Below are 23,972 nucleotides of genomic sequence, written 5' to 3' on the forward strand. Positions count from 1 at the left end.
AAACATTTACTTGAGAAGCAAAATGACCAAATTAGGATCAAAAGGCTTGTTTTGCCTTTTTATATCACATTTATTTTTCTTGCACCTGGAGATTTTTTCCTGTTTTAACCAATAATTTCATTTAAAAAAGCAGCCATAAGCTCACTCAAGAAAACAACTTTAAAAGTCATTTTAAAGTTGGTAAACAAACACCTCAGGTAAACAAACAAGACAAAAATACTGAGAAAAAATCGTGTTTTGCAATTTGCTATTTAAACCAACAATTAAATTTGCTTTCTAATTCGTTTAGTGACGTTGAAACAAACTACAGAACCCATAATGCTATTGGCAGTCATGCGCACATCAATACTGCATCATTTTAGTCACACTTACAACAGTTCGTTTCTATTTTTGTATTATTGTAAGGTTAGGTTTAGGTTTGGGTTAGGTGTGGTTATAATGTCATTTGTTGTAATTTTATGGCGAGATTTTGCATCACTTTTTGCATCACACATGTTTCCCGGAAACGGTGTGAAACGGGGTTTGATATATGTTTTCTCTTATTTTGTGGGTGTGTCAAAAATGTCAGCCCAATCTGCAGCAATATGTATATAAACCAAGCGGTTTTAAAGAGACGGCTCCGCTGCAGCTTGGTATACTCAACAATTGAAGACATTCAAAGACATATTTGTCGCAACAGTTTTATAGTAAAATACACACAGTTGACCACTCGATTGGGTTGTTCGGTTTTATTCTGGACGGCAAGGGCAGTGACTGTAACATCAAGCATATTTTGCTGTTGCATTGTTGTTAAATTGATGTATTAAACACGTATTATACAGATTTCTGATTTTTTGATTTATATATGATTTTGCAGTAACATTCCTACTGCTAAATATTTTTATAGTCCATGCCCACTGTATTACATTCTCTTATATTATATTCTGTATTTATTCTAACTGTATATCCTGCACTTGCTAACTGCACTTCTGGTTAGACCTAAACTACATTTCGTTACACTGTACTGTATATGTGTAATGACAATAAAGTTGAATCTAATCTAATTTCACCAGGCTCTGCAAATTGTTCGAAAAGAACGCTAAGAAGCTGCCATAGTTTCAACTCTTGCGTCATCAGAACAGGGTGTTCAATGCTCCACCGTTTATCCATTTAAAAAATGCTTCGCAATATTTTGTCGGGGCTGAACACAGCCAAGATCTCATGGAAATGTGTAACTATTTTAACTTTCGCTACATTATACAAGTCAAATCGTTATTTAAAAAAGTTAAAATGGCTTATTTGTCCATTGTTTAAGAATGAAATCTGTTTCAACCTGTACGTAAACTCTGAATCATCTGTTAGATTACAGCCGTCCGGCTCTCATTACAGACTTTAATCTCCGGCGTTCTGCTGTTCATGAGGCGTCTGTGTTATCACACAGCGTTTCTCCAGAGACCAGCACGTATCCACATTTTCCCACTGATTCATAGCGGCTCATCCAAGACACAGATATTTTAATTGAAATAAGAAAAAAATAAAGAATGACCACGATGACACATTGCAATTACGTATGGTGTGGTCCATTTTCACGCAAGTGTGTTTGGTATTTATGAACGTTTAAATTTTTCATCAAAAAGAAATGTTTATTGTAAATGTTTTGTCATCTAATTTTAAAAAATGACTTTCTGTTCCACAATGCATTTTAACCTTGTCCAATTCCTGAAAGTATTCCGAACATACAATTCTCTCACGCCAAGGTAAAATTAGAAGAGACCTTATCCCAGTCTATTTAAATGAAAGCAGTGCACAAGATGTTATTCATGTGGAAATACAGGCCAACAGAAAGAGGATCATACGGCTGAGTGTTAAAAAAGCACAACTTTACTGACCCATCTCAGCACACGGAGTCGCTCTGCGAGCCCGACTGGTCCCTCGAGCGATTTCGCCCTTGAAAACGAAAAAGGCGACAGATATTTAAAGCAGTCGCGTTATTAAAGCTCCTGCCCCCGCGAATCTATTTTTCACGTGTTTCTCTTGTTCTTTTGACAAGCCGTGACAGTAAAGTAAATTAGTCCACTTTAACCTGCGACCCCTGAATGGTTTTCAAAGGCACCTTATCCTACCCGCACCGCTTCCATTCAACATCTCATTTCGGAAAGCAGAAACATCAAAGCCCGAACAGCTACATCCCATAAAATCACACCAAATCCCTGTGACTTATCACCGCGATGGAAAAAGACTGTCCTGCGCTCAAACCTTCGGCCTGACGGGTTCTTCAAAGGGCGAGATGGGAATTAGAGCAGCATTGACTTTCACAGACGACACCTGGAAAGATGAGAGAGAGAATAAATGGACAGGTTGGTGTGCCAGGTCAGGTGATGGTACCTGCTCTCTGTAATGGCCGTTCAGAGGTCAACGGCTAAACAAATCTCTCATAACTGATCGCAATGTGCCAAAGGTTACTACGGCCTAAATCTACGCATTGTGACATACTTCAAAATAGTTTTCAGTGTTTCTGAATTAACTGTACAGTAAACAAGTTCATATTCACTTTTATACACACTGTGTATCGAACACAGAAATTGTTTTTTTGACATGTTTACCGTATCAAGCATGAGAAGCCAGCAGGTTTAACATTGTAAAGAAGTCAGAATGCATGAAACACTGTGGCACCCCACCTTTAATTTTAGATCTCTTAATAGGCCTAGGTGTAAGTTACACGTCTAAAAGAAATATTGAGGAAACATTTTTAGTTTTTCTTCAATGCTTAAATATTGCAAACATATCATGAGCACACCGCTATGACCGTTGTAAAGAAAACTTTAAGATGTGTGTGTTAGTTTCACTCAGAGCCGAGAGGAATTAAAATGTAAATGGATGATGGAGAAAAGCGTTTAGGTCAGGACTGTGCTTGTCTTAAATGACAATGGTTAAAGCACTTATTGTAATAAGTGAGAGTAAAGCTAGACGGACGATGAGACGCTCACTGAAGCTTCAATTACACTTAAAATGTCACATGAAGGAGCCGTTCAACCCAGAGCAGACCACTTTGGATTTTTGGACCTTCTTTGAAAAAATTAAAGGAACAGGACATTCCAAAATGTCGCACACTTAAATGGAAGAGATTCATAAATAAAAACGTATGTATATCATTTATAGGAAGAAAAGTTGTACTTAAGTTCTGTGAATGTGTTAACATCATTTACACCGAAATAGGACATTAGGGTGGAAATTATTGAGTACTTCTTCCTCCTTTAGTACAGCAAATAGCATTTAGATATCAAAGACATCAAGGTTATATTTTCACAATATGTTCCTTACATTATGTCGGATGCTAACAGCAAGTAACATTTTTTAATTCTTAATGCATTTCTATTTCTTTTTTAGCTATAGGGAGGCTCAAAGATGACAAATTTTTGTATGCAAAACCCGGAAGTCGAGTTAGCATTTTAGGACTTCCGGTTCCATCGCTCCAAAGTATACAGGTTTCTTGAATGGGTTTTTGGTAAATCGCCCGAAACAAGGTCTGTGGTAGACGAAACTCTCAAAAAATACTCTAAATATTTTCACGTTTTATTCCGTTACATAAAACACCAATTATAATCCGCTCGTGATTTTTTAAAGCCTTATTGTGTCTTAAAATGGCAGTTGCTAACTTCCTTTGGTGGGGACGTTTGACGTCATCGTGCATATAAAGCTCACAAGTAGTCAACATGGGTAGAAATCTCATAAACCGTAGATGCGGATTGATACACAGGGTCATAACTTAACAGGGAACACATTTTTAATCATGTTTGAAAGAGTTGTCGGAGGCTTGGTGGTGGTGATGTTGATATGGGGGTTAATAAAAAATCTCTCTCGCTCTGTCTGTCTGTCTGTCTGGTTTCCACCCAACAGCAACGAAATAAGATTATCAAAAAAATGATTGTTAATAACATATTTTATTATAATATACCAATTGTTTAATATTTTACAGTTTTTATTTGAAAAGCCTAAGACTCTGAATCCCAGATTGAACGCATGTGATGCTTGTAAAATCATCTGAATGTTTATTAAAACAATTCAACTACTGAATATATACAAAAAAAGGCTTTTTTCATTTTGATCTTTTTCAATACTTTTGTCTTTAATCCGACACCCTTCAGGAGAACTCTTCCTCTGTTCTGTCTCTGGCACACCAACACACATAAATGATAAACAACCACCCCTGAACCTCCATTTGTGTCTTATCTGCAAACTTATTCTCCACATAAATGCATCTCGGTATCTAGCGTATGTGAATCTCTCCGAGTTAATCCAGCAGAAAAGAAAACTCCCGCTTCCCGGTAAAACCATCAGAGCCGGAACGCTGAAACTATTGGAACCGTGGGCTGATAGCATTGGCCGCCTTATCTCAGCCGTGCTAAAGCTTCTCCTCTCGTATTGTCCACAAAAAGCACCTTGGACTTATTTTATATTTATTTTCTCTTTTCTTTAAAACGTACGGGTAGTCATTTCAAAACATACGCTTGTAGCGTTGCCAAGTCACCCAGCGGTAAATCGTCCAATATTATTGTTTTCCTTTTAAACTCTGCATGAGTTTCAAGTCAATTGTTCGTATTTTTATGAAACACTCTTTTGGCAAAAGCTTCATTTGGCTGCAGAGCCATTGTGATGAACAATTTAAAACTCTGCCTTTGCCTAATAGTTCCCTAATCTCACTAATATATGATCGTTTGGGTTTGGAACAATCCGTCTGTTTTAAAAGATCTTCACGAAAAATCTATTTCTTGCAAAACTACTTTGAGTCGCTTGCCGAAGACGAGACATGAAAGCCTGATAACATATTACCAAAAGAAGAAGTTTGTGATCAAGAATAATAAACGCTTCTGACCCTCTGGGCTTCCGCCATGTTTGTTCAAAGGTAGATTCTCCCATCTGTTCTATTCCAGTTTTATCAGTCTGATGTCACCTTTACTGTATGATTATTTATATCTTTTACATATAGTTTAGTCTGAGTGGTGTTCTCTTAGGTCTCGTGTTTTGGAGATGCATCTTTATTAGCTGTGAATTCTGAGATTCGTAGAGATCCGTCGAGGAACAGAGAGAGAATCGATTCAAAGAGTAAATTACACAAACACTTCTCATTCTCCCACTAAATCTGATACCTGCACACTCTCTCTCTTACTCTTGCTTAACCGCTCACTCCTTCACTTTCCTCTCTCCTATCACTCTTACCTTATCTCACTCTTTCTTTTCCTCACTCGCTCGCTCGCCCGCTCACTCACTCACTTACTCTCCCGGCATTGGGATACAGGGCGAGTCACAACGCTAACCAGTGAGTGCCTCATAGATTCACTCACTCTGAAGGTACCTATTGGCATCATTGCATCAAAGCATTAAACATAAAACATAAAGGTCAAATTAAAATAAGTTGCAAAGTAAAATATACAGTTGAAGTCAAAAGTTTACATCCCCCTTGCAGAATCTGGAAAATGCTGAAGATTTGGAAAAAATACAGTTTCTCACACATTCACTCTATCTTTTATCGCTTTATCGCTCGCTCTCTCTCTAACTCACTCACTCACTCACACTCTCTCTATAAATTACTCGCTCACTTTCTCTTACTCGCTCGCTCACTCTCTCTCTAACTCACTCACACTCTCTAAATCACTCGCTCACTTTCTCTTACTCGCTCGCTCACTCTCTCTCTAACTCACTCACACTCTCTCTAAATCACTCACTCTCTTTCTCTTACTCGCTTGCTCACTCTCTCTCTAACTCACTCACACTCTCTCTAAATCACTCGCTCACTTTCTATTACTCACTCGCTCACTCTCTCTCTAACTCACTCACACTCTCTCTAAATCACTCGCTCACTTTCTATTACTCACTCACACTTTCTCTTACTCGCTCGCTCACTCTCTCTCTAACTCACTCACACTCTCTCTAAATCACTCGCTCACTTTCTATTACTCACTCGCTCACTCTCTAACTCACTCACACTCTCTCTAAATCACTCGCTCACTTTCTATTACTCACTCGCTCACTCTCTCTCTAACTCACTCACACTCTCTCTAAATCACTCGCTCACTTTCTATTACTCACTCACTCACTCTCTAAATCACTCGCCAACTCTCTCTCTAACTCACTCACTCTCTCTCTAACTCACTCACACTCTCTCTAAATCACTCGCTCACTTTGTCTTACTCGCTCGCTCACTCTCTAACTCACTCACACTCTCTCTAAATCACTCGCTCACTCTCTCTCTAACTCACTCCCACTCTCTCTAAATCACTCGCTCACTCTCTCTCTAACTCACTCACACTCTCTCTAAATCACTCGCTCACTTTGTCTTGCTCGCTCACTCTCTAACTCACTCACACTCTCTCTAAATCACTCGCTCACTCTCTCTCTAACTCACTCCCACTCTCTCTAAATCACTCGCTCACTCTCTCTCTAAATCACTCGCTCACTCTCTCTCTAAATCACTCGCTCACTTTGTCTTACTCGCTCGCTCACTCTCTAACTCACTCACTCTCTCTAAATCACTCGCTCACTCTCTCTCTAACTCACTCACACTCACTCACACTCTCTCTAAATCACTCGCTCACTCTCTCCAACTCACTCACTCTCTGTCTAACTCGCTCACATATCTGGATTAGGGGACAGTCCATAGGCGTAATGATTTTTATACTGTATAAACTGCATATTTAATCCCCTACCCCTAAACCTTAAGAAACCTTGTTGCATTTTTTGATTTTTTTTTATATTGTTCTGTACGATTTATAGCCTTTTACAAAAGTCCCCATGTGTTGGTGTGCATTCAGGTTTAGGTCCCCACCAGGATACACTCGCACGCACACACACTCACCCTCTTTCACTCACCGTCTCAGCTCAAGTCATTGAGCGTCTGATGGATTGTTAATCTGCAGCGCTTCATTCATCTCTGTACTGATGTCTGGATGTCACAGTGTGAGAGCCGAGAGCATCAGCAGATACCTGCAGGGTGGTGAGCCTGCGGTCGATGTGAGGTTGAAGGTTATTAGACCGTCTGCCTCTGTTGACCGCAGCTAATGGATGAGCTTCATCTTCACCCTTCATTTTTGCTCAGTTTTTCGCTGGCTCGAATTTGCCAAAAGGATTCATCACATGAAACCTGCCAATAATAAGCAGGGCTGAGTTTCACGATAACGTTGTCTCCCAGCGTGCTACGAAGACTCTAAAGGTATATCTTAAGTACGGGTTTACCTTTTCAACGTGTGTTTCCCGGACTATACCATAGGAGGTCTAAGGTACGTAAAAGGTGCTCTCCACGGCGGTGGTGCTGAATTAATGGATATCGATCGCTCGACAATCAATTATTCACTTTATACGGACTGCTTTATGTGAGATAGCGGCGTTCCTTAAGAAATAAGCACTCGAGATAGTTGAAGTTGCCTTTATTAGACCTCATTGGATAAAAATAAACCAAAATTACAAACTAAATCCAACCATGGATTTGATTTAATTGTGAAATCAATGCGCAAACCCGCAATCCCATGCCAAAATGTTTCAACACGCTCCACTAACTGGCAGTATGGTCATTTATATGAAAGCTTCTCAAACTTTGGGTCATAAGGAGGGTCACACAAAGCTTCTTTGATTACTTGATGCTCAATTGGCGTGTTTAGAGCACGAAGCATGTAGCTATCTGGCTCCGCGGACGGCGTTTTCTCTGATTTAGGACATCTATTCGCAGTCTCGATGCCATAGTTTGACCAAACTCCCCATAACATTCAATCCCTTATAGACTCCTAGGCCTTTTCTGTAAAATGGTTTTCCAGCTGATGTGCCTTGGGATAATAGGCTATAATTAAAACAGCTAACAACCATCAGTGTATGGCAATTTTATTCATGAAAACACTTCAATAGACTGGGTGTATTACAACTTGAGTATTTTATTTGTAAAATTTAAAGTAAAAAATATAAATGTAATAATAAATCAAATATTATGTGTGAAATTAAACTGCGATGTAGAAAGAACCGCCAACAGTGATAAGGTATAGCTAAGAGCGGTCCAGACCAACCGTACGAAAGTATGACTTACAGAAGGTTTTGGGGAACGCAAATTAATTATAAGGCACAGCTTAAGGTATAACTTAAGGCGTTAGGAAGGTTTCGGGAAACGCAGCCCTGGTCATTTTGAAAGATAGTAGGCCACGAAATGAAAAAGAGAAGATTAAAAAACATTAAAAAACACATTCAACCCCCAGTTTCAGTTAAAATGATTATCGTTAACATCAAAAGTTGATAAAAAACTTATTATAAAAGATTTACAGTATTGAGATATAATAATAATAATAAAGCAAATGAAAATGACCATAAAAAGGTCAACATATTAATCTATTACGGTAATGAGAATTCAAAGAGAAATGTGTTTAACTGTCATTAAAAATGTCACAATGCATAAAAGCGAGACATTCATATTGATCTCACACACCAGCAGTTAAATTGTTCCTAAGTAGCTTTCTTTTCTCATGCAAATTATAATGACTTTTTCCTCTTTTAATATCAGATTGAAATGTTGAACTGGACATGTTTGCGTGAGAGTCGCCCCAATAATCACTTCGAATAGCATCCATCACGGCTCGTTTTGTGAAGATAAACATTCGGCGGCACATCATTAGCATCTCAAACGTTCATTTGCATGTCTTTAATTTCATAAATGAGAGCTGAAGAGACTTGCAGGCGTCGGCATTGAGGACTCGGAGTCTGTGTGGAGTTCTGATAGCTCCACGAAAACGCCGCCATGTTTTCATCCCAATTAGTGTCTTTCACTTCTATCAGAAAAGAAATAAGTTATTACACATTTAACACACCTCTGAATGCATACAGTGAAGATCCAGTGGATGTTCAGAGAAGCAGACTGTCCGACGGCTGAATGTCCTCAATCTTAATGTAACTGTGTAACCACTGGCAGGTCTCTGACGGCTGTGAAAAACATTGTACAGGACAAGATAAACTCTTTCAATTGCTTCAGTGGTCTTATAGGACCGTCTGGCAGGCACTTCGAGTGTGTTAAGACATCCATAAGGTTAGTAAAATACTTTCTCCAATTTCTCCAACTATAATGATATAACATATGAAAAGCATATGTAAAGATGTAAAGACGCTTCTCAATTATAACTCATCTTTAAGCATTAAAATATCATATGTAGAAGTTATTTTCCTGTGATGATAATTTCGTCGTGCCTTAATATTACTGCGGTGTAACTCTCCACCCTTTATTTAGTATACGTGAAATCATGAATATGCAAATCAATCCCCGCCCATTTACAATCGTGCGAGTATGGACCATTGATTATAGGTATAGAGATTATAGACGCTTCATTCATCGTGCGAGCAACGCTCGCTCGTATTGCAGAAACAGCAGCGATGCTTTCCGTGCCATCCTTACAACTCAAATCTGTTAATGTGATTGGTTACAGGGTTATGATGTCATACACAGAGGCAGTTTCCAACTGTCTTTTGTAAACTGCTGTTTTATGGAGAAAATATTATGCAATGGTGTAAAATGACGAATTTACACGTTTATCTTAAAACATTTAAAAAACACAACATGGACATATAAAAAGCATTAAAAACTTGATTTTCACCTCAGGGGCACTTTAACATGTTTTTTTACTACCCCACTTGAACTTTACATGTTACATGAACTAAACACCTTTTGCCAGCTTATTAAATGTGCACCTGTTTGACTGTCACGCAATTTTGACATCACTAAACAATGTAAGTAAACAATAACAAAAACTCATCTAAACATGTAGGACTCGCAGAAATTAGAAGTTAGCTGGCTAATTCATATGAATGTAAATCGTACAAAGACCAACGATAAGAAACAATAATGAAGTTCTACCTTTAAATTTAACATCACTGAAAAAACAGATTCTTAAATGTACACATGAAATTGAATGAAATTGCCATATCGTAAAATAGTTATAAATTGCCACAAGATTGTATTGGGTATAAATCCAACGATAAAGATATCAGAATTAGTATCAGAAGTGAACATCGAATAATACAAAACGAAAAGGCCGTCTGGAGTCTCCAAGAATACGCCTTGTATTCAAATGATCAACATGATTCCCCTTATATAAGATATTATATTTACATCCATGACACGTCCACAAGACATGTACAAGTTGCCCGAACGTTAACTGTGTTTATCTGTGTTTACAAAACAGCGCGTGGGTTATATCAAACATATTTATAATCACATCACTGTACACTGTGCCTTTCTTCATAATTGTTTTGACAGATTTATTCAAAAAGTTCATGCCTTCACAAATTAGCAGCCGAGCTTCTTCATTGCTTTAGGAAACGCAATTACTAATAAATGATGGAAGACGGCACTCTTAACCGTGCTATCTGTCAATATACTTCATTTTAATCAGCGCTGATTCATCCACGTCTCTAGATGTTTCCCCACCGAACACACAACGCCATTGCAGCTCGACAAACATGTTGTGTAACAGCGGAGGTTAAATAACCGTAATCATCGATGTGAACACAAGCCTTTCACGCGGACGCTTGTATTGACTGTAAACTGAAATGTGCATGTGATCTGTATAATGATGGTGTCGAAATCTGTATTTTCATAAATGTGCATGAAACGTCTCGAGCAAAACATGACAAGACGTGTTTTACATGCGCTATAACTCTCTTAACTGTCTGTCACACACACACACCAGATGAGTAACTCGTCAGACATAGAAAATACTGAAACGCACGAATATTGGAAACGGCACCATAAGTCTCCCTGTAATTACTGGCTTGAAACACGGACTTTAAGTTAAGGGGCTTGTCGATTACAGATTCAGTCTCTCTCTCTCCTCTCACACGCTCACCTCTATCTCTTTACTCCATTTGGAGGTGAGTTAGCGCGGATCTCAGTGGCCCTGAACCGCTCAGAGGAGATCGGGTCCTTGATAATCACTGAGAGTCAAACACACAGAAGCTCCGCTGTACAACTAACATGTGATGTGCTGTATAATCACCCTGCTATTTATCACCGTCTAGAGACAAAAACCAGGAACAGTTGAGTCAAGAGAGAAATACCAGCACATTTTTTCATCTGTCGTTCTTTAGATGTTGTTTAATTTCACGTTAAAGGGACGATGCGCCCGCAACGGAAAATTCTGTCATCATTTATTCACATTCGAAATCTGTATGTATTTCTTTGTACTGATGAACACAGAGAAAGATATTTGGAAGAATGCTTGTAACCAAACAAGCCACCTTTGACTCCCATAGTAGGAAATAATACTTTTTTTTGGTTCTGTTGAACACAAAAGCAGACATTTTATGACACTTCTGGGGCACTTTTGATGACCATTGTCATTATTTCCCACTATGGTAGTGATGGGGTCGAGGTACTGTTGGTAACAAGCGATATATGAACACATTGTTTGTGCTATTTTAAACATATGTCTTCATGTGTTGGCACAAGTCACGTTTAAAATTGCACAAAATGTGTTGTCCTAGAAATAACACCGAGATGTATTCAGTTAAGGACAACAGGTTTTGTGTGTTGCGTTGTTTTAACACAGCCATTTTCACAGTGTACCTGATTTGAATAACACTTTGCTTGTTATTGTGATGTTGCTTGTTTCTTGTTTTATGAACTGTATAACGCTTTGGCAATATTCTAAGCACAAATAATGATGCCAACAAAACACCTTTAAATGGAAAATTACATTAGAGTTATGCGAAAGAGAGAGAGAGAGTTTGTAAACATGACAGAGAGAGTCACAAACAAAGCGTTGGATTTCTAGGTGTAAAATGAGAGAAAATGAGAGCGGCATACAGAGATTCAGATTATTTATACAATTAAAATAATTAAATTGACTCGTGTTAGAAAAAGCCTTGTCCCCTTGCCATCCCTGTAATAATACAGCTATCAACTGCATCTTTAAATGACCTCCATTACGGGAACGTTAAGAAAGCACTTGTATCTTGATATATTTCTCAGTCCTACAGAGGAGTCCATGTGAAGCGGTAAATTATTCAAACAGGTTAACCAGCGGTGGTGACTTTTAATCAAAGTACTACACATGAACACACGTTTTATCAGCGGCGATTAAAACTTACATCCCAGAACAGCCGGTGTGATTATAAGCACTGGAACGTCAACCTGTCTATTTTCACACTAAATTAGCCGCCTTATTAATAATTACTGATACTTTATGTTCGTGGGATGTAATTGACGTCAGCCGTATAAAATACAGGAGAATTAATGGGGTTATATTTATGATATGCAGGGAGCAGAAGATTGCTGAAATGATGACACTATCTCATGGAGCTAAAACGACGTGATTTATTTGTATGTCATTCATGCGTTTAAGTATGATCCACTTTTGCCACAGAGACAGTTAGGTCTGGGGCTTCATTTATGATTCGCATTACATAAATGAATACAATTTTGCCACCTTGAAGATTGCACTAACTAATAAAAACATCACTATTACCTGAAAATATTACTTTTTAAGCCTTCGCCCTAGCAGCCATATCTGAACCTTTAACATCTGAAGAACCTTTCTGTTTAAAAAAAGGTTCTTTGTGGCGAAAAAGTAAATTCTCTCTTTCTCGCTCGCTCGCTCGCTCACTCACTCACTCTCTAACTCTCTCTCTCTCTGACTCGTTCACTCTCTCTAACTCGCTCGCTTACTCTCTCTCTAACTCTCTCTCTCTCTGACTCGGTCGCTCTCTTTAACTCGTTCACTCTCTCTAACTCGCTCGCTCACTCTCTCTCTAACTCTCTCTCTCTCTGACTCGGTCGCTCTCTTTAACTCGTTCACTCTCTCTAACTCGCTCGCTCACTCTCTCTCTAACTCTCTCTCTCTCTGACTCGGTCGCTCTCTTTAACTCGTTCACTCTCTCTCTAACTCTCTCTCTCTCTGACTCGGTCGCTCTCTTTAACTCGTTCACTCTCTCTAACTCGCTCGCTCACTCTCTCTCTAACTCTCTCTCTCTCTGACTCGGTCGCTCTCTTTAACTCGTTCACTCTCTCTAACTCGCTCGCTCACTCTCTCTCTAACTCTCTCTCTCTCTGACTCGGTCGCTCTCTTTAACTCGTTCACTCTCTCTCTAACTCTCTCTCTCTCTGACTCGGTCGCTCTCTTTAACTCGTTCACTCTCTCTAACTCGCTCGCTCACTCACTCTCTAACTCTCTCTCTCTCTGACTCGGTCGCTCTCTTTAACTCGTTCACTCTCTCTCTAACTCTCTCTCTCTCTGACTCGGTCGCTCTCTTTAACTCGTTCACTCTCTCTAACTCGCTCGCTCACTCTCTCTCTAACTCTCTCTCTCTCTGACTCGGTCGCTCTCTTTAACTCGTTCACTATCTCTAACTCGCTCGCTCACTCTCTCTCTAACTCTCTCTCTCTCTCTAACTCTCTCTCTCTCTAACTCGGTCGCTCTCTCTCTCTGACTCGGTCGCTCTCTTTAACTCGTTCACTCTCTCTAACTCGCTCGCTCACTCTCTCTCTAACACTCTCTCTCTCTCTCTGACTCGGTCGCTCTCTTTAACTCGTTCACTCTCTCTCTAACTCTCTCTCTCTCTGACTCGGTCGCTCTCTTTAACTCGTTCACTCTCTCTCTAACTCTCTCTCTCTCTGACTCGGTCGCTCTCTTTAACTCGTTCACTCTCTCTAACTCGCTCGCTCACTCTCTCTCTAACTCTCTCTCTCTCTGACTCGGTCGCTCTCTTTAACTCGTTCACTATCTCTAACTCGCTCGCTCACTCTCTCTCTAACTCTCTCTCTCTCTCTAACTCTCTCTCTCTCTAACTCGGTCGCTCTCTCTCTCTGACTCGGTCGCTCTCTTTAACTCGTTCACTCTCTCTAACTCGCTCGCTCACTCTCTCTCTAACACTCTCTCTCTCTCTCTGACTCGGTCGCTCTCTTTAACTCGTTCACTCTCTCTAACTCGCTCGCTCACTCTCTCTCTAACTCTCTCTCTCTCTGACTCGGTCGCTCTCTTTAACTCGTTCACTCTCTCTAACTCGCTCGCTCACTCTCTCTCTCTCTCTGACTCGGTCGCTCTCTCTAACTCGTTCACTCGTTCAATCTCTCTCTATTTTGCTCGCTCACTCTCTTACTTTCTCTCTAACTCATTTACTCTCTCTCTCTCCCTCTAACTCATTGACTCTCTAACTCGCTCACTCTCTCTCTAACTCCCTCACTCTCTCTAACTCCGTCACTCTCTCTAACTCCCTCACTCTCTAACTCCCTCACTCTCTCTAACTCCCTCTCTCTCTCTCTCTCAGTCTCTCTCTCTCTCTCTCTCTCTCTCACTCTCTCTCTAACTCCCTCACTCTCTCTAACTCATTCACTCTCTCTATCTCTCTCTCTCTCTCTCTCTCTCTCTCTCTCTCTCTAACTCGCTCACTCTCTCTCTAACTCGCTCACTCTCTGACTCGGTCACTCTCTCTTGCTCGCTCGCTCTCTTACTCTCTCTCTCTCTCTCTCTTCTCTCTCTCTCTCTCTCTCTCTCTCTCTCTCTCTCTCTCTCTCTAACTCGCTCACTCTCTCTCTAACTCGCTCACTCTCTGACTCGGTCACTCTCTCTTGCTCGCTCGCTCTCTTACTCTCTCTCTAACTCATTCACTCTCCCTCTAACTCATTCACTCTCTCTCTCTCTCTCTCTCTCTCTCTAACTCGCTCACTCTCTCTCTAACTCGCTCACTCTCTGACTCGGTCACTCTCTCTTGCTCGCTCGCTCTCTTACTCTCTCTCTCTCTCTCTCTCTCTCTAACTCGCTCACTCTCTCTCTAACTCGCTCACTCTCTGACTCGGTCACTCTCTCTTGCTCGCTCGCTCTCTTACTCTCTCTCTCTCTCTCTCTCTCTCTCTCTCTAACTCGCTCACTCTCTCTCTAACTCGCTCACTCTCTGACTCGTTCACTCTCTCTTGCTCGCTTGCTCTCTTACTCTCTCTCTCTCTCTCTCTCTCTCTCTCTAACTCGCTCACTCTCTCTCTAACTCGCTCACTCTCTGACTCAGTCACTCTCTCTTGCTCGCTCGCTCTCTTACTCTCTCTCTAACTCATTCACTCTCCCTCTAACTCGTTGACTCTCTCTCTAACTACCTCACTCTCTGACTCTCTGGCATTTTTCAAGTGCACATCAGTTTATTTAAAATGTGCAATCGGAGTTCTAAATCAGTTTATCTGATTTCAGCATATCGCTGTTATTTAGCATTGCGTTTCTTGGTTCTGAAGATGGATTTAAGATCAAGGTAAGGTGTAATTTTACAGTGCTCGGGGGTTATCTCTAAAGCTGCAAATACAGCCGTGCTGAATATACTGTACACCAGAAAGGTCAACATAAATTCTGCTGTGTGCCACCCAACCAGTGGACTTGTGTTTCACCATCCATAAATTTGCGCTGTGACACACAGAGCCTTTGCCGTACATTTTAAAGGTTAGTCTACCAAAATATGAAAACAGAGTGAAATTCTGTGCGAACTCTCATTTGGTGTTTACACTTTTAGAATATAAAAGTAAAGAGTTTTCAGAATGACAAAATGCAGTACAAAAACATACGATGATTAGAAATGAAAGTTTAATTGTTGTTGATTTGTTGTGAAAGCAAATCGTTCAAAAATATCACTGCTGTCCAGCTGAAAAACTGAATTTGGACATACAAGGTTTCAGAAGGACAGCGATGACATACATCTTGTTTTGTTGGTGGTGCATGGACGATAATTTCCCAAACAATTCAATAGTCAATCCACGGCATATACAGACCTGCACATCAACAATTGATCAACGTTTCCAGCATCAAGTCAACCGTCTCTGTCTCTACCTCTGTGTTGAATATCTTACTTCCGCATTAAGTTGCAGCGTGCATCGATTCATTAGGTAACACACGACCCATTGATTTTGTTTCCAAGCAGGGAAGGTCGAAACACTCCATCCACTGTTATTAGTCCACCCTGGAAGATAGTAAATACAGTTAAGTAAGCTTGGAATTGTCTTGTCGACTAGACTGAACTTGCGGATTTGCACCAAACACGCAGACACACACAACTCCCAGGAAACTTTTGGAAGAAACATTACCCTTTCGTCCTTGAAAACAGATTGGAGAAACCGGCATCTGTGTGTCCGTGAAGAAGTTGATTCGATGGTGATAGAATCAGCGCGATTATTTTTTTTATCTAGATGAAGGATGGAAGTCCATCGAGTGTCGGCACCACCGACAAATTCTCCTTAATCTGAGACGGAGGACCTGAAATAGCCAGAAAGCCTTTCAGCGGTTTCTTCCGGCTGAGTAATAGTACAGTCAAACTTTAAATTGTTGTGTATTTTTCAACCACCAGAAAGAGACGCTTTTCCCACTTCTCCGATGAATCTTTGGCCCGAGCTAAACTGAACGATCCCTCTTGTCACATACGAGACGTTTATCGGAGCTTTAACACTCGCCATTTACAATCTCTAGGGGTTTTGGTTTTACATGAGGCATATTTCTTTTCAAAGGGGTTTAGATAACAGTTTGATATGATGTCCAAGAGAGAAAATAATCCTTGATTGAAGAGACTGTGTCACAACACAAGTGTGACATACAGTAGCAGATATAATCGGTATTGAAATAGATAGTTTCATAGTAAGAAATATTTGATCAAAAAAGGGCAAGACCAATGCAAGAACATCTTCTGTATTTTTTCCTACTATGGGAGTCAATCGGGGGTGAAATATCCATTTAACTTCGGGTGAAGTTTCCCTTTAAGTATTTAAGTATTTTGTAAGTACACTTGGCTTATAGATTTGGTACAGTGTTGCTTAAATGTTAGTAACAATATAATACACAATTTAATGAAATCAATAGCAAACTATAAGCATGCTAAATTCGTTTAACGATTAACTTATAAACTATTAGATTACTGAGTATTCTAGAAAAAACAAGAGTATATATATGTTTATAGTTTATATATATAAACAGTATACCAATAACTTCACTTTTAGTATACTTGTTCTATAGGCGCCATTTCTATAGATGGCTTTTTATAGACACCAACAACGTAACATGGCCCAAACTTCACAAAATACCACAAATATTATATATTAAATAAATGGTTATATTATGACCAAACACAGACCTGAAGTTAAGTCAAGGCCAGGCACGTGGGTCCGATAAAACAGCAAAAGTCAAAAAGTACACCGAAATAATACACTAGTATCCTTATACATAAAGTATGCTTAAAAATATACCTGAACTTTACACAAGTACACCTTATAAAATTAACTTGAAGTATAGTCCTATAGACAACGTCTCAGATTAGTCAAGTCTGCAATTAAAGCTCTGAGATCTCGTATGAACTCACATCGACTCATTTCTCAACAATGTCTTCCGCCACCAAATGATCCGAGCGAAGCAATCTTTCCTCTGACAGCCGGACAACAAATCAGCCGGCGCACAGTGTCAGAAGCAGAAAATCTCTTCTTACAAACAGCCAATTCAGCAGTCAGATGTCCAACCTTTAAGGTGGCATTCATTTTAACAGCGCAGACTCATTTTAGCCTGCATAGTGTTTCATTTTCAGCAGCTGTCGAGGGATAATGTAGCCATAAAGCAATCTACTATAAAAAGAAGTCTGAATTGAGCTTTTCTTGGTACATATATGGCTGATGTGATATTCACTCCTATAGATGTGTGAAAAGTAGTATGTGTGTGTGTGTGTGTGTGTGCGTGTGTGTGTGCGTGTGTGCGTGCGTGTGTGCGTGCGTGCATGTGTGTTCTCAGTTGACTGCTGAATAGAAATGACTTTGTTCTCATATATTTAAAATCTCCTTACTCTGTGGATTTATGTTTGGTGTGTTATGATACTTTCATAAAACAAACAATCTCTACAGACAATCTCTACATTATTATAGTGTTTGCATAGTGATGATGTATATTGAAAGCCTTAAAGTCTCATTTTGTTTTTATCTGATAAAACTGATTAAACGAAACACAAGCATCGGTTTACATTCTTGTTGTTGACTTAAAACAGAAACATATCCTGAAAAACATTTATGGAGCCTCCAAGCATCTGTTTGTCCATGATTTGCCTCTCATAATATTTCATTGAAAGAATCAAATAACAGCAGCAGACCGGAGAAGCTCCAGCTCTCTGTCTCTCTTAAAGAATTTAGACTTTAGAAATGTTTACATACTGTGTATAGTATAGGGTCACTCGCAGACAAAACGACATAGAAACCAAATGCAGAGTGGGTTTTCTTATGTTACATATTTTTGAGTCAAAAATATTTTGATTTACTGTTTCGGACTTCGGGTCACAGTGTTTGATCGCATTATTATTACAGATCTGATTTAATATCATTCATCACGTCAAAACTCACAGATGCATTCGTGCATACGTGTATACTATCATCCTGCTTTAAATAAACGATTCAAAGATGTATACAACCCACCAAGTAAATAAAAATGGAAATAATATTTGAAGAATTCATAAGAATTCTCAGATTTTTGTGCATTACAAATATTATCAATCAAACTGCAGTTGGGTTGTTTTGATTAAGTAAAAAGCATAATAATTATAATATATATAATGTTATATCATATATAATATTATAATAAAAAATACAGGACTAGGACTGTTTAATGATTAATGGCAATTATTCGTGTCCTAAAAAAGTTTGTGTCTAAATAATATATGTCTGTGTAGTGTGCATATTAATTTTGTATTTATAAACACATACATGTAAATATGTAAGAACAATATAAAAATAAATTAATATATTGTGCTTATGCATATTATAAATAATTTAATTTGTATACTGTATATTATATACATGTAAATATTTTCTAAATATACTGTATGTGTATACAAAATGAATAATTCATATGCACAGTGCACAGACATGTATTATGTAAACTCAAACTTTTATTCTGGATGTGATTAATCGTGTTGAACAGCGCTAAAAACACACAATAAAAGCATAACAAAACAACATTCTCTCCTTTTCCAAAATAACATAAGGTGCTTTTTTTACCAATTATTTGATGCATTTGCTAACATAAGCTAACAATGAACGATACTTCCACAGCATTTATTCATATGAATTCATGTTTATTTCAGCAATTACGTAACCATTTATAAAATCAAACTGTTCACGTTACTAAATGCACCATAAACTAACACGAATAACTGTATTGACATCAACTAAGATGAAAAAGGGTTAATAAATGCTGAAAAACTCAATTGTTCATTGTTAGATAATGTTAGCTAATGCATGTCTTTATTTTAAAGTATTACCAATAGCACTCTAATTGTGTCCAATTTGATTTCCTCTGATAAATATTAGGAAATCACAGCTAACAGATCATAGTAACCAACCAGAGGACCGTAGCAACATCATAGCAACCATACAAAAAAAACCTAACAAGAGAATAGCAACACACTAGCATAATAGCCACAAATGTTACTGTAGCAACATGCTATTGAAACTTTATCACAATGCCTTAGCAACCGCAGCAATTCCTTAGCAACCGCCGGCAACACCTCCGAATCATCTGTGCGTTATCTTCCTCGAGTTTACATTTTTCATAAATAAAGAAAACAATGACTGGTTATGGCTAAACTCTGGACGATTCCATGAATATTTCATACAGAAGTGAGGCGTCCTATGCAAACGTGTGAAGTGTTCGCGCGATAAAGATGAAATAAAGAAAACAAAGCAATTTTTCATTTGAGAGCGGAGAGTCGAGCGGCACATGCAGCAGTGCGAGGCGGAGTTGAGCGTTTTCAAATGACTTGTTTTGACAACATCCAATTACGAATGATAGGAGCGTGTGCGCGAAATGTTTTAACGTCTGCATTTACACCTCAAAGCCTGGAGAGAGACTGAGGGGGGAAAACTAACAGAAAGGGCTCGACTTTGCTCACAGTTGGAGACCGAGGTTTGTTTTCTCTCCACAGTCTGATATTTTACAAAGTCAATGGATCCTAGATGAGAAAATAAGCTGGTGAATGCACGACTGCTTTGCGTTTATTTATTTTTTAACTCAATGGTCTCCAGCGATGAGCTCAAAATGAGATGCAGCATCTTTTACGCATTACAGTCACTGAATACGGCGGCTGTTTTTAGAAATCCTCTCTGACAGCACTTTAGCTGCAACCTGACGGCAATTAACGGATTATGGGAGCTTTTATTTCCCAAAGCCCAATTTTGTCTCGCCCGGCCTGTTTCAACTGTCTGTGACCTCCAGAATTTATTGTTTTTCTTTCAGCTCCTCAAATATGATGTGTACTACAAAGCCGCCTTTAAAGTCTAAAGACAATACTGTCCACATCCGTTAGTTCATCCCATAATAAAAGAGAAGATTTCCCTTTCTTTACAAAAAAAATTTTAATTGAAAAAATCACATTTATCATCATATTTACTTTTTGGTCAAGCACCTGACGAAACCACTTTGGATGTGAGTACTTCGTTCTTTTCTACAACCAATAGTTCACCCAAAAAATTATAATTCTACTCTCGTTTATTCACCCTTGAAACCTGTATGACTCTTTTACTTGAAGTATAGACACAAAAGAAGATATTTTGAGAAATGCTTCATACAATGAAAGTCAATGAGGGTCAATGTCGTTTGTCTATCAGCGTTCTTCAAAATAAATCTTCTGGTTAGATTATTAGGGTGATTTACCTTAAAGGGGTATTTCACCCAAAAACGAAAAGTCTGTCATCATTTACTCCCCGCACTTTTGTCTACCATTGTATTTTTTACCACTATGGGAGTCAATATCTTTCAAATATCTTTCTCTGTGTTCATCAGAACAACTCAAAGGCGAGTAAATGGTGACAGGATTTTCATTTTTGGGTGAACTATCCCTTTAATCTCTATTGCAAAGCGCCATTAGAACAATATACATTGTGAGAAGTGATATACAGATCAAATTGAATCGATTTTTTTATTCCAGCTTGGCAGGTCACTGGAACCCAGGAAGATCAGGAAATGTTGGAGGAGAGTTGCTGCGAAATGAAATAGGGCAGAAAGCTGACCATCTCACAGCAGGATCAAGAAATGACACTGTTATCAACGGGGCTTCTTCAAGAAAATTGCCCAATACCTTCCAACTGGGTCAGAGTAGCCCTGCGAACGGCTTACCGCCAACAGCAAATATTTCTGAGGGATAGAAATGAAATTGATGGTGAAGAACGATTACAGCGATCACATAAGACATTGGATATAACCAGACAAACAATGATGCTTAAAATCTATAATACAGGGGGTTTCAAAGTATGGCCACGGGACCCCCAGGGGGTCTCCAGAATGGTTTAAGGGGTCCCCAAAACATTTTGAAAAACTAAAATCAGCAAAGGTTGTAAAACTCTATACTGAAAATTGTTCCAGTTTAACTTTTTCAAACAATATGTTGTCTGCATAATATCACAGGTAATTCAAATGCTTCTTTATACAAAAAATGGATATGTATTTTAGAAAGGGGGTCCCACGCGAAAGGATAAACATATTTGGGGGTCCTAGACTTGAAAAGTTTGAAAACCCTTAATAGAATATCTTATTTATTTAGACATGAAAAGGATCAAATGGAGAGAAAATGAAAAGATATTTATCCTAAGAGAAACAGACGGAAATCTCACAAATGTCTCAAACTGAGCTCAGATTGGTCAAGTCTGCAATCAAAAGTCGATATTATCTCAATATGAACTCAGATATTTCTCATCAAATTGACCCAAATCCAGATTATTACACCACAACCTACATTCATTGTACACCTTCAACAATTCTTCATTACTTTCTATTTGTATTCTTCTAAGAAAGTGAATACTGAAACAACTCCCGAGCTACGAATGAGCAACATCTGAGCAATAACAGTTTCCTCTGGGTTGTTTAATCGAGAAAACAAAGATTCACCTAATCCAGTTAAGAACATCTGATCGATGTTTCGGACCGAAGGCAATTTAATTATCGATTGCTATCAGGACATAAAGACACTCTGATCCAGTATAAAAGTGCCCACACAAGCTCTAAAGAACTTTATTTCTAGAAGCGAGTCTGAGAAATGTGTTGAATGTTGTAATTTGTTTTCCCAAACCCCTTATTATCCACCACCTACGTTCCAAACAAAGCGATGCAATTTCTCACTTCGGACACACGGCAGAGCCTCAAGCGTTGGAAATGAGATGCCTGCAATCTGGAGGATGCGGTGATCTTTACACCCTGGGCCGATCACATGCGTCTTTCTTCGGGATAATGATGTCGAGCCACGTCACCTTTGATTCATTTGCGGTGCCAGAAAGTGATTGCGTTTTCTCCCGAAGCACATTTAATACCCTCGAACGGCCAGCGATACCGGTAACGGATCTGGTGACGCGAAGCGGCTAATTGGGCGTCTGATTTTCTTAAGTGCTCAAATTATCGCAGAGATGTGAAATGTTACACCGCCCGCGCCGTGCCCTTCCTGTGCCGACACTATTAGGTTTGCTTAATGAACTGTATTTACACATCTCAGGTCGCTCTGTTTGTGAGACGGGGAAATTAATATCGCTGTGAATGTCCTGATGCTATCAGAAGGCGACAGATTAATCGCGGGGCAAATACTACGGGCTGTGATGCCGTATGAAGGCCTTTCAGAAAGCAATACATGTCACAAACCTACTTGACCCGTTGAGCACAGTTGTTTACTGCTGGCTTTCATTTTTCAGACCCAAGTAAGCTGTGTTAATGTGCCAAGTTTTCTGGGTGAACATAAACAGCCTACGGGATAATGAACTACATGGAGGAAAGCCATTTTGTTGGCGACGTTTGGTAAGACAAGCGTCTCCGTTTCTGTTGCTTATGCAGAGGATTAGTGAGTTAAACAAACCCTGACAATTAAACACAATCTGAAATAAAGGACGACCCAGGATGGTCAAATGAACCATACTTGCCGAAGGAAGGACAGAGTCAGAACATCAGACCTGAGGGGGGAGACCTTCTGAACAAATTACACGAGCGCAAAGATTCCTGGCATCACTAAAGAAAGAAAAAATATTCACAAAATAAATTGACATTTTTCACATCAATGGAATAAGTATTTGGGCACACTTGAAGGGATTGTTCACAGAAAAATAACAAAATCTGTCATTATTCACGTGGTCCATAACCTGTATATGACACTTTCTACAGTGGAACACAAAAGAAGATATTATGAGAAATGTCTCCGCGGTTTTGTGTCAATACATTGAAAGTCAACGAGGTCCAGTGTCGTATGGTTATCTACGCTCTTCATAATATTTTAGATCTTACTTTATGGAAGTCTACAAACATTTTCTTCCTGTACAAATCTCCGGAAGACCCATCTGTTCTGTGAATACTTGACCGACAAAAAAACACTAACCCCCTCTCTCTTTCTCTCTCTCTCTCTCTCTCTCTCAACAGGTATCTGTATGGCTTTTGTTGAAACTAGTACTAACTTTGTATTAGCATCTATTGTATTATTGCTCCTGTATGACATATCGCTTATTGCTCCCTGAACTCTTTGTAAATCGCTTTGGATTAAAGCATCTGCTAAATGACTAAATGTAAAAAAAATATCAAATAAAAATTATTACGGAATTAGACAAAGCATCTAAATTGAACTTATTTTCAGTCTTCCAGTAAGTTATGTCTATGGATATAACTTCACAAACACTTATTTTTATCTTCATTTGGCAAAACAACAAGCAATACACAAACGAGACGTGCCAGTAATACAAAGTTTTGGGTATAACGTAAATATGATATAAGCAAGCATTTTTCTTTCTATTTTATCACTTAACATAACTGTATCTGATATTTCATAACATACTTACCGGATGCCACAACACAGCTCATTATTTCCTCTTCCTCGAGTCCAGACCTGTAGATCTCAGACATGGGCAGGAACCTCTCCATCACAGGCATTCAGAGCATTGATGAGAGATCTTCATCATCACCGGCGCTTGTGTGCCTGAGTGTCTGCCCCGGGTGCAAATGATTCAGTTTGTGTTT

The sequence above is a fragment of the Barbatula barbatula genome, assembly GCF_947034865.1.
Source record: "Barbatula barbatula genome assembly, chromosome: 8".
Classification (NCBI taxonomy): domain Eukaryota; kingdom Metazoa; phylum Chordata; class Actinopteri; order Cypriniformes; family Nemacheilidae; genus Barbatula; species Barbatula barbatula.